The sequence below is a fragment of the Arachis ipaensis genome, chromosome B10 (genome assembly GCF_059453495.1).
Source record: "Arachis ipaensis isolate K30076 ecotype BB chromosome B10, ASM5945349v1, whole genome shotgun sequence".
NCBI classification, from domain to species: Eukaryota; Viridiplantae; Streptophyta; class Magnoliopsida; order Fabales; family Fabaceae; genus Arachis; species Arachis ipaensis.
Window position 1 is genome coordinate 139,976,167 of NC_142435.1, and position 14,615 is coordinate 139,990,781.

The window sequence follows — 14,615 nt, forward strand, 5'->3', positions numbered from 1 at the left end:
ACAAACATACGCATGTAAAAGAATCTTTCTTTTTACATCATAAAATTTACCACCAAATTTTATCATATCTTGCTACAGTTGAAAAACGAACCTGAAATGTGGTTATATGAGGCCAACAACTAGGCCATTGATACTAGGGCTGGCAATAGGTAGGGTAGGGTAGGGTTTGGACCCTACCCTAACCCTACCCGCGGGTTGAGAATCTCTCAACCTTGACCCTACCCGCACCCTAAAATTCTAAACCCTACCCTACCCTACCCTACCCGCAGAAATATCAAAATTTTTCAAAGTAAATATAAAATTCAATTATTTTGAATTTTATACGTATTAATAACATAAAAAAATAAAAAACTAATGCTCTAAATTACTAAATTAACTAATTAGTTTAGTGGTTGTTCACTTATTATAAGTCATTACATAAGAGAAGTTGTGAGTTCAACTCTTACTTCCTTCACTATATAGAGAGATTTTTATAAAATATGTGCTATATATGTGGTGCGGGTAGGGTAGAATAGGGTACACCCTAAACCCGTATCCTACCCTACCTGCAGGCATACCCGGACCGTACCCTATCCTACCCGCAGCGGGTAGGGTAGCCTACCCTACCCGAACGGGTTGGACACCGTTATTGTATTCAGTTTTTTTTTTTTTTTTTTGGACGGGATTGTATTCAGTTTAAATGTTTGTCATACACTACCTTGAGTTCAATTCAATTCTTATTTCACTTGAATTTGGAGTTCCATATTCAATTATTATTTCTCTTCCCAAATATCATTTAGGAGTAATTCTTATTCTTACTAACTTTGCTAATATATATATATAAAGTTAAAAATTCAAAATCAATATGTGTAACACCCTACCATACAGAGACTTATGCTTAAGTCATAATTTAGAGATGGCAAGGTATTACGACCTCTAAAACAAAAATTTAGTACGTATAGTAGTATGAATGATTGATTATAACTAGGAGCCTTGTGGAAAAAAGGGGTAAACAAAAACCGCAACTCAAAAGCGCAACACTCCGATCACTAACACAACGAGCAAGGATAAGCTAACGCAAGATCATATATATAAAGAGTGTCAAAAACGGGAATATCAAGACTCAAAATCCGGCTGCGAAGATAACCGGTCCGAGCATAATAATATATACATATAATAAAATAAGGAAACCCCAAAGGAAACTCAAAGGGACACAAATACCGAAAACCTAATCTCCAAAATCCCCTCTAGAAGGAGTCATCACAGTTTGTATTATTTAATGGAGATAAAAGTATCTAAACAAGATATATAAACCAAAACAGAGTCCCAAGAACAAAGGATCTTTGCTAATCCAGAAGTCTCCAGCATGCCTCAACGAGAAGCCTCGCGTCCTGCATCTGAAAACCACAAAATCCGCATGGGTGAGAACCAGAGGTCCCCAGCACCGTAACAGCTTCCACATATATAATACATAATAATAGAGGAAAGCCAAAGGCAATCCTAGAACTTCCTCCAGATAATATCAAAGCTTATAAACAAGCTAAACCATATAAGGGTATCTGACTAAAGATTCTTCAGTCTAACTAATACTTCCCTTTCCAATTCCTTCAAACCTCCCAACCACCAACAGGAGTATATTATAGCAAACACAGTTATATCAGACAAAGAATATACAAATAGGAGCAGTTAAGACATTTAGACAATTAGCAAGTAATATGCAGTCAAATAGGCAATCTCAAACAATTCACATAGTATGCATATGATGAATGCCTGTCCCTAGTGGCTGATGATATCATCTGTCGGTTATAGAGCCAACCCGACAAGTCCTGGTAGCTAACCATTGAGCTGTCCCTCTGTCGCGCATCCCCAACTCGAGTTATACTCGTTATAAACTTGATCATAAACATGATCCATATCCATCACCCTCACTGGTGAATATTTCGGGGGCGAGCTCATCCGGGTCTTTCACAGTGCCCGGCCACACTTACGACATAGGGTCAACAGAGTCTCGAGCCTCCACCTGGAGCACGTGGTGGCTAGCCACTGCTTCCTCCCAGGGATCTCGTGCCTCTGATAGTGGAAGTGCAAATCTCAATTATCAATAATTCAGCATAAGCATGCATGAATTCTCATCCATGGATCAACATCCATATCAGCCATCCGGCTCACGGTTCAGTCTAGAACCAGCCAATATTCATATTATACACAGCCTTTCCGGCTCACGGTTAAATCCATAACCAGCCGTTTCATTAGCAATTATAGCCTTTCGGCCCATGGCTTAACAAGCACTTCCACCACCATCCTCCGCATCTCACATAATCATCTTGATCCTCATTGATCATTCATTTTTCCCTTGCTTCACTCGCAAGTTACCTCATTCACTAGCCCCTTTTTAATAGCTAGGCATGTCATAATGATTTAAGACATAAATGGTGAGATCGGAGGCTTAGAAGTATGAGATTTGGCTTTTAAAACTCAAAAATCAACTTTGGGATGAAAACAGGGCCACGCGTACGCGCACTCCACGCGCACGCGTGGATGGCCTCAAAAACTCATCGACGCGCAAGCGTCATGCATGCTAACGCGTGGATTAAAGATTTGCCAATCGACGCGCACGCGCCAACCATGCGTACGCGTGGGTGTTCTCGTGCCCTAGGCACAACACTGGCACAGTTCTGGCATAACTCTCTGGAAAATGGCTGGGCATTGGGTGCAGCACAATCGGCGCGCCCGCGCACATCACGCGCACGCGTGGATGGCGCTTTCTGGAAGATCGGCGCGTACGCGCCAGGTGCGCCCACGCGCAAGGGGTCATTCTGCTAAAAATTTTCTAAGTTAAAAGCTGCAGAATTCATAGATTTAAACCCCAATCTTCCAACGGACATAACTTCCTCATTTTAAATCGTTTTTCACCCGTTCTTTGAACGGCATGGACATCCCGGATCCAATTTCATTTCTAAACAGATTTGGTACAAAACGGAGATCCGTAGTCCAAGTTATGTCCCGCCAAAGTGTGCCCAAAAACCATATTTTCATACAAAACCACAAAGTGCCAATTTCAAAACAAGCCATTTCCAACTCTTTTCAAAACCAATCAAAACATGCCAAGTTCATCCCTTTTCTTTGAAATCAATCAAAATATATCAAATTCAACATCAAGCCTCCTCAACTCACACATTGACACACATTACCACAAATTACCAAAATCACTATCTCATCATTTTACCCCACTTCACCCAAGTGGCTCAAACTCAAACACATTGACATATCATATACTATTCCTCATGCCAATTCCCAACAACACCAATTCCAATAAATTATTATTGTACACAATCAACATCATACTCACCATCAACATGGTTCAACCCACAATTCAACCATAACCAATCATCAAGTATATATCACAACATGCATATTTCTCATACATCATACCACTAAGGCCTTAATAATCATCATCACATATATGACCACATCATATATCTCAATCATTCAACAACATCAACAATTCAATGCCTATCTTAGGGCCTCTAGCCTAAGTATTTCCTACCACATTACATATTAGATACGGGAAACCGAAACCATACCTTAGCCGATTCCCCAAGCTCAACCGGAGCACTTCCAAACCACTTGTCCACAAGCTCTCAAGGTATCAACACCTCCAAGAACAGATTTTATCACACAAAACCCTCTTCCAAGCTTTCCAAAATCACCAATCAAGCTCCAATATTCACATATACACAACCTAAGCCACAATCATCATACCCATACACAACATCTCAATACCCAAACATCATAGAACAATAAATTATACTAGGGTTGAGAATCTTACCACACCCAAGGTCCAAGGAGACAAGATTAACCTTCTCCTTCAAGAGAGTTGGGTCCTATAACATCAAAGAACCCAAAATCTCAACATTTTTGCTCATGAAACTCGAAATCAAGGGCTGGAATTTCGAACAGTAAAACGTGGCTTACCTCAAGATTGATTGTATGGGTTTTGTAGAGCTCTCCACGATGAACGCGTGGCCGCAAACGGAGCGGCAATCGGAGCTCTAGATCAAAAGTTATGGTGGTTTGAAGATCAAGTGAGAGAAGGAAGTTGAGAGAGTGTTCTTCCCCCTTCCATCTCAATTTTCAGCGTGTTTTGGTGTTGTGTGAGGAGAGAGAGTGCTGAAAACTAGGGTTTTGGTTTAGTTATGTTGGGCCAAGGGCCCACTTTGGGTCCGGTTGGTCCGGTTTGGCCCGTTCGGTCCAATCTTGGTCCGATTTCTATAAAATTGGTACCGAAATTCTCGTTTTAATTTCCTCTATCACATTTAGCCATAAAAATAACATTTTTGGCTTTCTAGAATAAATTCTCATTTTTGGGTTAATTAGCCATTAATTAACCGGGTCTTACATTCTACCCACCTAATTGGGAATTTTGCCCACAAAATTCAAATTCAATTACCTGAGAATAAGTGCGGATAATCCGTTCGTATCTCCGACTTAAGTTCCCAAGTGTGTTCTTCAACACCGCCTCGACTCCAAGCCACTTTGACTAATGAAACCTCTTTTCCACGCAATCGTTTGATACTAGTATCGTCAATTCTAACTGGAGCCACTAGAAGCGTCAAATCTTCTCTTAACTGAACTGATTCAGGTTCTAACACATGGCTAGCATCAGGAGTGTACTTCTGAAGCTGTGACACGTGAAACACATCGTGCAAGTTCGAAAGATGAGGTGGTAGAGCCACCCGATACGCCACCGGCCCAATCCTCTCCAGGATCTGAAATGGACCAATGTATCGAGGATTCAACTTCTTTGCTTTAATCGCTCTACCTACTCCTGTGGTCGGAGTAACCTTCAGGAAAACATGATCTCCTTCCTCAAATTCCAAGGGCTTCCGCCTCTGATCGGCGTAACTCTTTTGGCGACTCTGCGCCGTAAGCATCCTGTCTCGGATTTTCTTGACTTGTTCAGTGGTTTCAGCTATCATTTCTGGCCCCAACAAGCCTTTCTCTCCAGCTTCATACCAACATAGTGGAGATTGACATTTCCTCCCATACAATGCCTCATACGGAGCCATTCCGATGCTCGCATGGTAACTATTATTGTATGCAAACTCCACTAACGGCATATACCGATCCCAACTCGTCGGTTGGTCCAAAACACAAGCTCTCAACATATCCTCTAGTGTTTGGATCGTCCTCTCAGATTGACCATCTGTTTGAGGATGGTAAGCTGTACTCAAGCTTAATCGGGTTCCAAAAGCTTTCTGAAATGTACCCCAGAACCTCGAAGTGAAACGAGGATCTCTATCAGAGATTATAGTAGCAGGTACACCATGGAGTCTCACAATCTCCTTTATGTATAACCGAGCTAGCTCCTCAAGGGTGTAAGTCATCCGAACGGGTAAAAAGTGAGCTGACTTCGTCAGTCGGTCCACGATCACCCAGATAGCATCAAAACCAGTCCTAGTCCTTGGCAATCCCGACACAAAGTCCATTGCAATACTTTCCCACTTCCATTGCGGAACCTCTAAGGGTTGCAACATCCCGAAAGGTCTTTGATGTTCAATCTTTACCTTTTGACAAGTTAAGCACTTTGAAACATATTCCGCCACATCATTCTTCATACCCGGCCACCAAAACATCGCCTTTAAATCATGGTACATCTTAGTACTTCCCGGGTGAATGGAGAATCCGCTTTTATGTGCCTCCTTTAAGATATCTTGCCTCAAAGTGCCAACATCCGGCACCATGATCCTACCCTTGAATCTCCATAACCCATCTTTCTCTTCCGACACTCTCCACTGTTTTCCTTGCTCGATAGCCGGTAACACCTTCCATAACGCTTCATCATTTTCATGAGCCTTTAGGAGTTCGGACTTAAAGTCACTCGAGATTTCTAATCGGCTCAAACACAAGGTTCCAGATACTTCTCGAGCACCAATTTTTAGACTCTCGAATCCCTTGAGCAACTTCTCCTCTTGAAGCATCATCCAAGACGCATATAACGACTTTCGACTTAACGCATCCGCCACTATATTCGCCTTTCCAGGATGGTAATTTAACTCAAAGTCGTAGTCCTTCAACAATTCCATCCACCTTCTCTGCCTCATATTAAGCTCTTTCTGATCAAAGAGATACTTCAAGCTCTTATGATCAGAGAAAACTTGGAACTTAACCCCATAGAGATAATGCCTCCACACCTTCAAGGCAAACACAACCGCAGCGAGTTCCAAATCGTGCGTAGGGTAACTAACTTCATGAGGTCTCAACTGTCGTGAGGCATACGCCACCACATTATGGTGCTGCATCAGCACGCACCCTAGGCCCTTTAACGATGCATCACAGTACACCTCAAAAGGCTCGTTCGGCTCAGGTAACACTAACACAGGTGCAGTGGTCAACTTTTTCTTCAATGTCTGAAAGCTCTCCTCGCACACAGGAGTCCAAACAAACGGAGTGTCTTTGCGAGTTAACTTTGTCAACGGCAAAGCTAATTGCGAAAAGCCTTTGATGAACCTTCGGTAATAGCCAGCTAAACCTAGAAAACTCCTTATCTCAGTTACTGTGGTTGGTTGCTTCCAATCCATCACAGCTTCTACCTTGGTTGGATCTACGGCTATTCCCTTCTTACTCACCACGTGACCCAAAAAATTCACCTTATCCTTCCAAAACTCACACTTAGACAGTTTCGCATAGAGTTTCTTCTCCTTTAGAATCTGCAACACGGTCCTCAGGTGTTCCGCATGCTCTTCTTCAGTCTTGGAGTAAATCAGTATGTCGTCAATGAAGACAACAACGAATTTATCCAAAAATGGACGGAATACTCTATTCATGTAATCCATGAATACTGCAGGAGCGTTCGTCAACCCAAAGGACATTACAGTGTACTCGTAATGACCATAACGAGTCCTGAAAGCGGTCTTAGGGATATCCTCACCCCTCACCCTTATCTGGTGATAACCAGATCGCAAATCGATCTTGGAGAAAACCCCAGCTCCTTGTAATTGATCCATGAGATCATCAATCCTCGGCAATGGGTATTTATTCTTTATGGTGACCTTGTTTAGCTGCCTGTAATCCACACAGAGTCGCATACTTCCATCTTTCTTCTTTACCAGTAACACTGGAGCTCCCCACGGGGAAACACTTGGTCGGATAAAGTTCTTACCCAACAATTCCTCTAACTGAGACTTTAGCTCGGCCATCTCTAACGGTGACATCCTATAAGGAGCACTTGAGATTGGTCCCGCCCCAGGCACCAATTCAATAGCAAACACGACCTCTTGGTTAGGTGGAAATTCCTCAATATCATCGGGAAACACTTCCGGAAACTCACACACTACCGGAATCTGATCCAACCTTTGATCATCACCCGAAACACCCGCGGTTAACAACAGGATACCCTGACATTCGGTTCCAGAACAGTTCACCATCATTGAATTCAAGTAATAATTATTCACCACAACCGGCCCTTCTGTGTCCTCCGGCATAAAGTACACCGACTTGGTAGAACAATCAAGCAGGACATGGTTTTCGGATAACCAGTCCAATCCCAAGATAAGATCAAGACCGATCATCGGTAAGCAGATTAGATTATGGACAAAATCACGCTGCTTGAACCTAAACGAAACTTTCGGGCATCCTAGTCTAGTTACCATAGCTTCATGGGTAGCATTATACACTTTTAAGTCATAACCTAAGGTTACGATCTTCAACCTTAACTCATGGGCTTTCTCAAATGCAACGAATGAATGCGATGCTCCCGAATCAAATAAAGCATTTAAAGTTTGACCAGCCATTTCACAGTTACCTCGAATGAGTGTCTCGGATCCCTCTGCACCCACAGCTGAGGTGGTGAACACCCGACCCGTCTGTTGTGCTTTCCCAGCACCTTGCTTTTGCTTCTCTGGACAACTTGCGGCTTTATGCCCCGCCTTTCCGCAATTGTAGCACAAACCCCATCCGGCCTTGCATGGTACTCCCGGATGGTGACTCCCACACCTAGTACAAGCTTGATCATTCTGAGGCTGCTTCCCAAACCTGTTCCCTTGGGAGTAGTTGTTGTTGGGCCTCCTAAAAGAACCTCCCCTCTTGAAAGACAGACCTCTAGGTGCAAAGCTCTTCCCTCGGTTCTGTGGAAATGATCCTTTGTGACTTCCTTTCTCAGCGGCTGCCCTCTTCACACACTCTTCAGCAACCCTACACTTGTTCACCAATTCGGAGAAAGTCCTAATCTCCATTGGTCCTACTGAACTGAAGATATCACTCCGGAGTCCTCCTTCATACTTAACACACTTCCATTCCTCATATTCCACCGGAGTCCCTTGGCACATACGAGAGAACCTGAACAGCTCCTCAAACTTGTCAGTATACTCTGATATGGACATAGTACCCTGCTTCAGCTGTAACAATTCAAGTTCCTTAGCCGTCCTAGCAGAAGTCGGAAAGTACTTCTTATAGAACTCTTCTTGAAAGACATTCCAGGTGATATAATCATCACCCTGCTGCAGAAGACGTCGGATGCCTTGCCACCAATGCGACGCTTCACCGGTGAGCATATAAGTGGCAAACTCGACACGCTGTCCTTCAGGTACCACTTGTGCTTGTAATGCTCGTTCTATAGCCTGAAACCATGTATCAGCCTCAGTCGGGCTAGTAGTTCCCTTGAACTTAGGCGGATTAACCTTCAAAAAGTTTGCCAAGGTCATCGGACCCTGAACTCCACCTCCATCATTACCATGGTTGTTCATCTGTTGACCAAGAGCCTCAGCAGTGGCTTGCATAGCAGCAGCCATGTTCTCCAACGCAGCCATAAAGTTCACCGGGTCATTAGGGTTATTCTCCGGTGCACGAGCATTCGTACGACCTCTCGCACTACCTCTACCGCGTCCACGAGGCGCCATCTGGTTCCTATACACACCCAACAATCGATATTAAGTTGATCAGTCTCAATATCGGAAGTCTAGTGCTTCAAAGTCCCAAATGCATGCTCATGAACGTTTATGCCAATTATATCAAGCAGATATACTAATAGCACATAACACACACACAGAGAATGCACAGAAGCATAGTCAGTCCATCCCTCAGGCTCTATAGGAACGAACTGCTATGATACCATAATGTAACACCCTACCATACAGAGACTTATGCTTAAGTCATAATTCAGAGATGGCAAGGTATTACGACCTCTAAAACAAAAATTTAGTACGTATAGTAGTATGAATGATTGATTATAACTAGGAGCCTTGTGGAAAAAAGGGGTAAACAAAAACCGCAACTCAAAAGCGCAACACTCCGATCACTAACACAACGAGCAAGGATAAGCTAACGCAAGATCATATATATAAAGAGTGTCAAAAACGGGAATATCAAGACTCAAAATCCGGCTGCGAAGATAACCGGTCCGAGCATAATAATATATACATATAATAAAATAAGGAAACCCCAAAGGAAACCCAAAGGGACACAAATACCGAAAACCTAATCTCCAAAATCCCCTCTAGAAGGAGTCATCACAGTTTGTATTATTTAATGGAGATAAAAGTATCTAAACAAGATATATAAACCAAAACAGAGTCCCAAGAACAAAGGATCTTCGCTAATCCAGAAGTCTCCAGCATGCCTCAACGAGAAGCCTCGCGTCCTGCATCTGAAAACCACAAAATCCGCATGGGTGAGAACCAGAGGTCCCCAGCACCGTAACAGCTTCCACATATATAATACATAATAATAGAGGAAAGCCAAAGGCAATCCTAGAACTTCCTCCAGATAATATCAAAGCTTATAAACAAGCTAAACCATATAAGGGTATCTGACTAAAGATTCTTCAGTCTAACTAATACTTCCCTTTCCAATTCCTTCAAACCTCCCAACCACCAACAGGAGTATATTATAGCAAACACAGTTATATCAGACAAAGAATATACAAATAGGAGCAGTTAAGACATTTAGACAATTAGCAAGTAATATGCAGTCAAATAGGCAATCTCAAACAATTCACATAGTATGCATATGATGAATGCCTGTCCCTAGTGGCTGATGATATCATCTGTCGGTTATAGAGCCAACCCGACAAGTCCTGGTAGCTAACCATTGAGCTGTCCCTCTGTCGCGCATCCCCAACTCGAGTTATACTCGTTATAAACTTGATCATAAACATGATCCATATCCATCACCCTCACTGGTGAATATTTCGGGGGCGAGCTCATCCGGGTCTTTCACAGTGCCCGGCCACACTTACGACATAGGGTCAACAGAGTCTCGAGCCTCCACCTGGAGCACGTGGTGGCTAGCCACTGCTTCCTCCCAGGGATCTCGTGCCTCTGATAGTGGAAGTGCAAATCTCAATTATCAATAATTCAGCATAAGCATGCATGAATTCTCATCCATGGATCAACATCCATATCAGCCATCCGGCTCACGGTTCAGTCTAGAACCAGCCAATATTCATATTATACACAGCCTTTCCGGCTCACGGTTAAATCCATAACCAGCCGTTTCATTAGCAATTATAGCCTTTCGGCCCATGGCTTAACAAGCACTTCCACCACCATCCTCCGCATCTCACATAATCATCTTGATCCTCATTGATCATTCATTTTTCCCTTGCTTCACTCGCAAGTTACCTCATTCACTAGCCCCTTTTTAATAGCTAGGCATGTCATAATGATTTAAGACATAAATGGTGAGATCGGAGGCTTAGAAGTATGAGATTTGGCTTTTAAAACTCAAAAATCAACTTTGGGATGAAAACAGGGCCACGCGTACGCGCACTCCACGCGCACGCGTGGATGGCCTCAAAAACTCATCGACGCGCAAGCGTCATGCATGCTAACGCGTGGATTAAAGATTTGCCAATCGACGCGCACGCGCCAACCATGCGTACGCGTGGGTGTTCTCGTGCCCTAGGCACAACACTGGCACAGTTCTGGCATAACTCTCTGGAAAATGGCTGGGCATTGGGTGCAGCACAATCGGCGCGCCCGCGCACATCACGCGCACGCGTGGATGGCGCTTTCTGGAAGATCGGCGCGTACGCGCCAGGTGCGCCCACGCGCAAGGGGTCATTCTGCTAAAAATTTTCTAAGTTAAAAGCTGCAGAATTCATAGATTTAAACCCCAATCTTCCAACGGACATAACTTCCTCATTTTAAATCGTTTTTCACCCGTTCTTTGAACGGCATGGACATCCCGGATCCAATTTCATTTCTAAACAGATTTGGTACAAAACGGAGATCCGTAGTCCAAGTTATGTCCCGCCAAAGTGTGCCCAAAAACCATATTTTCATACAAAACCACAAAGTGCCAATTTCAAAACAAGCCATTTCCAACTCTTTTCAAAACCAATCAAAACATGCCAAGTTCATCCCTTTTCTTTGAAATCAATCAAAATATATCAAATTCAACATCAAGCCTCCTCAACTCACACATTGACACACATTACCACAAATTACCAAAATCACTATCTCATCATTTTACCCCACTTCACCCAAGTGGCTCAAACTCAAACACATTGACATATCATATACTATTCCTCATGCCAATTCCCAACAACACCAATTCCAATAAATTATTATTGTACACAATCAACATCATACTCACCATCAACATGGTTCAACCCACAATTCAACCATAACCAATCATCAAGTATATATCACAACATGCATATTTCTCATACATCATACCACTAAGGCCTTAATAATCATCATCACATATATGACCACATCATATATCTCAATCATTCAACAACATCAACAATTCAATGCCTATCTTAGGGCCTCTAGCCTAAGTATTTCCTACCACATTACATATTAGATACGGGAAATCGAAACCATACCTTAGCCGATTCCCCAAGCTCAACCGGAGCACTTCCAAACCACTTGTCCACAAGCTCTCAAGGTATCAACACCTCCAAGAACAGATTTTATCACACAAAACCCTCTTCCAAGCTTTCCAAAATCACCAATCAAGCTCCAATATTCATATATACACAACCTAAGCCACAATCATCATACCCATACACAACATCTCAATACCCAAACATCATAGAACAACAAATTATACTAGGGTTGAGAATCTTACCACACCCAAGGTCCAAGGAGACAAGATTAACCTTCTCCTTCAAGAGAGTTGGGTCCTATAACATCAAAGAACCCAAAATCTCAACATTTTTGCTCATGAAACTCGAAATCAAGGGCTGGAATTTCGAACAGTAAAACGTGGCTTACCTCAAGATTGATTGTATGGGTTTTGTAGAGCTCTCCGCGGTGAACGCGTGGCCGCAAACGGAGCGGCAATCGGAGCTCTAGATCAAAAGTTATGGTGGTTTGAAGATCAAGTGAGAAAAGGAAGTTGAGAGAGTGTTCTTCCCCCTTCCATCTCAATTTTCAGCGTGTTTTGGTGTTGTGTGAGGAGAGAGAGTGCTGAAAACTAGGGTTTTGGTTTAGTTATGTTGGGCCAAGGGCCCACTTTGGGTCCGGTTGGTCCGGTTTGGCCCGTTCGGTCCAATCTTGGTCCGATTTCTATAAAATTGGTACCGAAATTCTCGTTTTAATTTCCTCTATCACATTTAGCCATAAAAATAACATTTTTGGCTTTCTAGAATAAATTCTCATTTTTGGGTTAATTAGCCATTAATTAACCGGGTCTTACAATATGGAGCTAAACTATTTTAGACCTACAAATTTATGAATGAAATATGTGAACAGAATACTGCTATATTTTGGGCTGAAGCCCAAATTTCAAGATATTTGTAGAGTACTGCAGTCCAAAACCAAAGACATGCAACTTACTGACCAAGAAAAAATAAAGAAAAATAAAACAAGGAATGGCAAACCCATGTATTTTCCACCACCAAAAAAAAAAAAAAACATGTGTTTTAATTTATTTTCCCCTCCAGTGACCCATGTGTTACATTTATGGCAATGAGATTTTAATATAAACTTTTCTTTATACCATTAAGATTCCGATTTATCTTATTTCTTTTGTCTTTAATAAATTACCATATAATATCATTGTTAATTACCAATAATATGTAATATATATAATATATTTAAAAAAAGTATAAGTTTGAATAATGAGAAGCAAGGTATTCTTATAAAAAAATATTGGTTTTATGAAAAAAATTAAAAACTGAATGATAATATTTTTATAGTACAGATTATAGTAAAAAGTATTGAATATTTTCCTAAACTTTTTAAATTTAAATTATTATACACTGTATTAGTTATAATAACTAATTTTATTAAAGGATAAAAATAATATTGTTAGCTCTTTGTTTTCCTTTCATTATATGTTTAAACTCATCAGATCATCATGGAAAAAAAATGTTTAAATATGCTAAATCCATCCTTTTGGCATATTAAAATATTTTTTTACATAAATAGGTTCTGAATTCAAATGTGAAATGAGATTAACCTCTGAAGGTTCTTAACATCAAATGCGTAGGTCGTCGTATCTAAGGTTTAGAATGTCATCAATTGCATCAAATTATAATTTCTTTTAGTAAAATAAAATTTTACAGTTATGCCTCCAATATAATAGTTATCTCCTTTTAATATAATGTCAGTATAGAATTTTTTTAGGTGACAGTTTAAAACTGTGACTATAAATTTTTAAGGTCACAATTTTTAATTTAAAAAAGACGTGGTTATAGACATTTTTAGGTTACAATTTTAAATATGACATAAAAACGAGTAATCTAAAACCTAAAATAATTCTATTAAAAATATGTTCCATTTAAAACCATGACTTTTGGCATTTATTGTCACGATTTTTGAAAATTATGTGACAAAATAATATTTTTTAAAATTTCAGTTTAAAACTGACCATAGATAAAAAGGTATGATTATAGGCTATTTATATTTATGATTTTTAAATGTGACATGAAAAACCGAGGTTTAAAACAAAAAAATGTTGTAGTGTATGTTAACTAAATTTTAAAGATCAATCAAAATGGAATTCTTTAAGAAACAAAAAAGATGTAACACAAATATTCTTTTGTAGAAAACTAAATAATACATGTATGTTCAGTGAGATCTTTCATTTCCTTCTAAATATGGTTGAGAAGCTCAAGCGAACATGGGTTATCATTGTCACAACCAAAATGTTGTAAGTCCAATAAGGGCAATTTCAGAGCTTGACTCTAATTATTCTTCTTTGATAATCATGTGCAACAATAAAGTTGTAACAATCCAAACCACCCGCTAGCATGATATTGTTCGCTTTGGCATACAAGGCCTCACGGTTTTGCCTTTGACGATAGGGATGATAGCCGAAGTCCCCCACACTCACTCGTCAAAACGCGTCATGCTAGCGAGAAGTATCCACACCTTTATAAGGCATGCTTCGTTCCCTTCCCCAACCGATGTGGGACCTTACAATCCACTCCCCTAAGGGAATCCAGCGCCCTCGTTGGCACATCGATCCGGACTCCGGCTCTGATACCATCTGTAACAGTCCAAACCACCCGCTAGCACGATATTGTCCACTTTGGCACACAAGGCCTCACGGTTTTGCCTTTGACGATAGGGATGATAGCCGAAGCCCCCCACACTCACTCGTCAAAACGCGTCATGTTAGGGAGAGGTATCCACACCCTTATAAGACATGCTTCGTTCCCCTCTCCAACCAATGTGGGACCT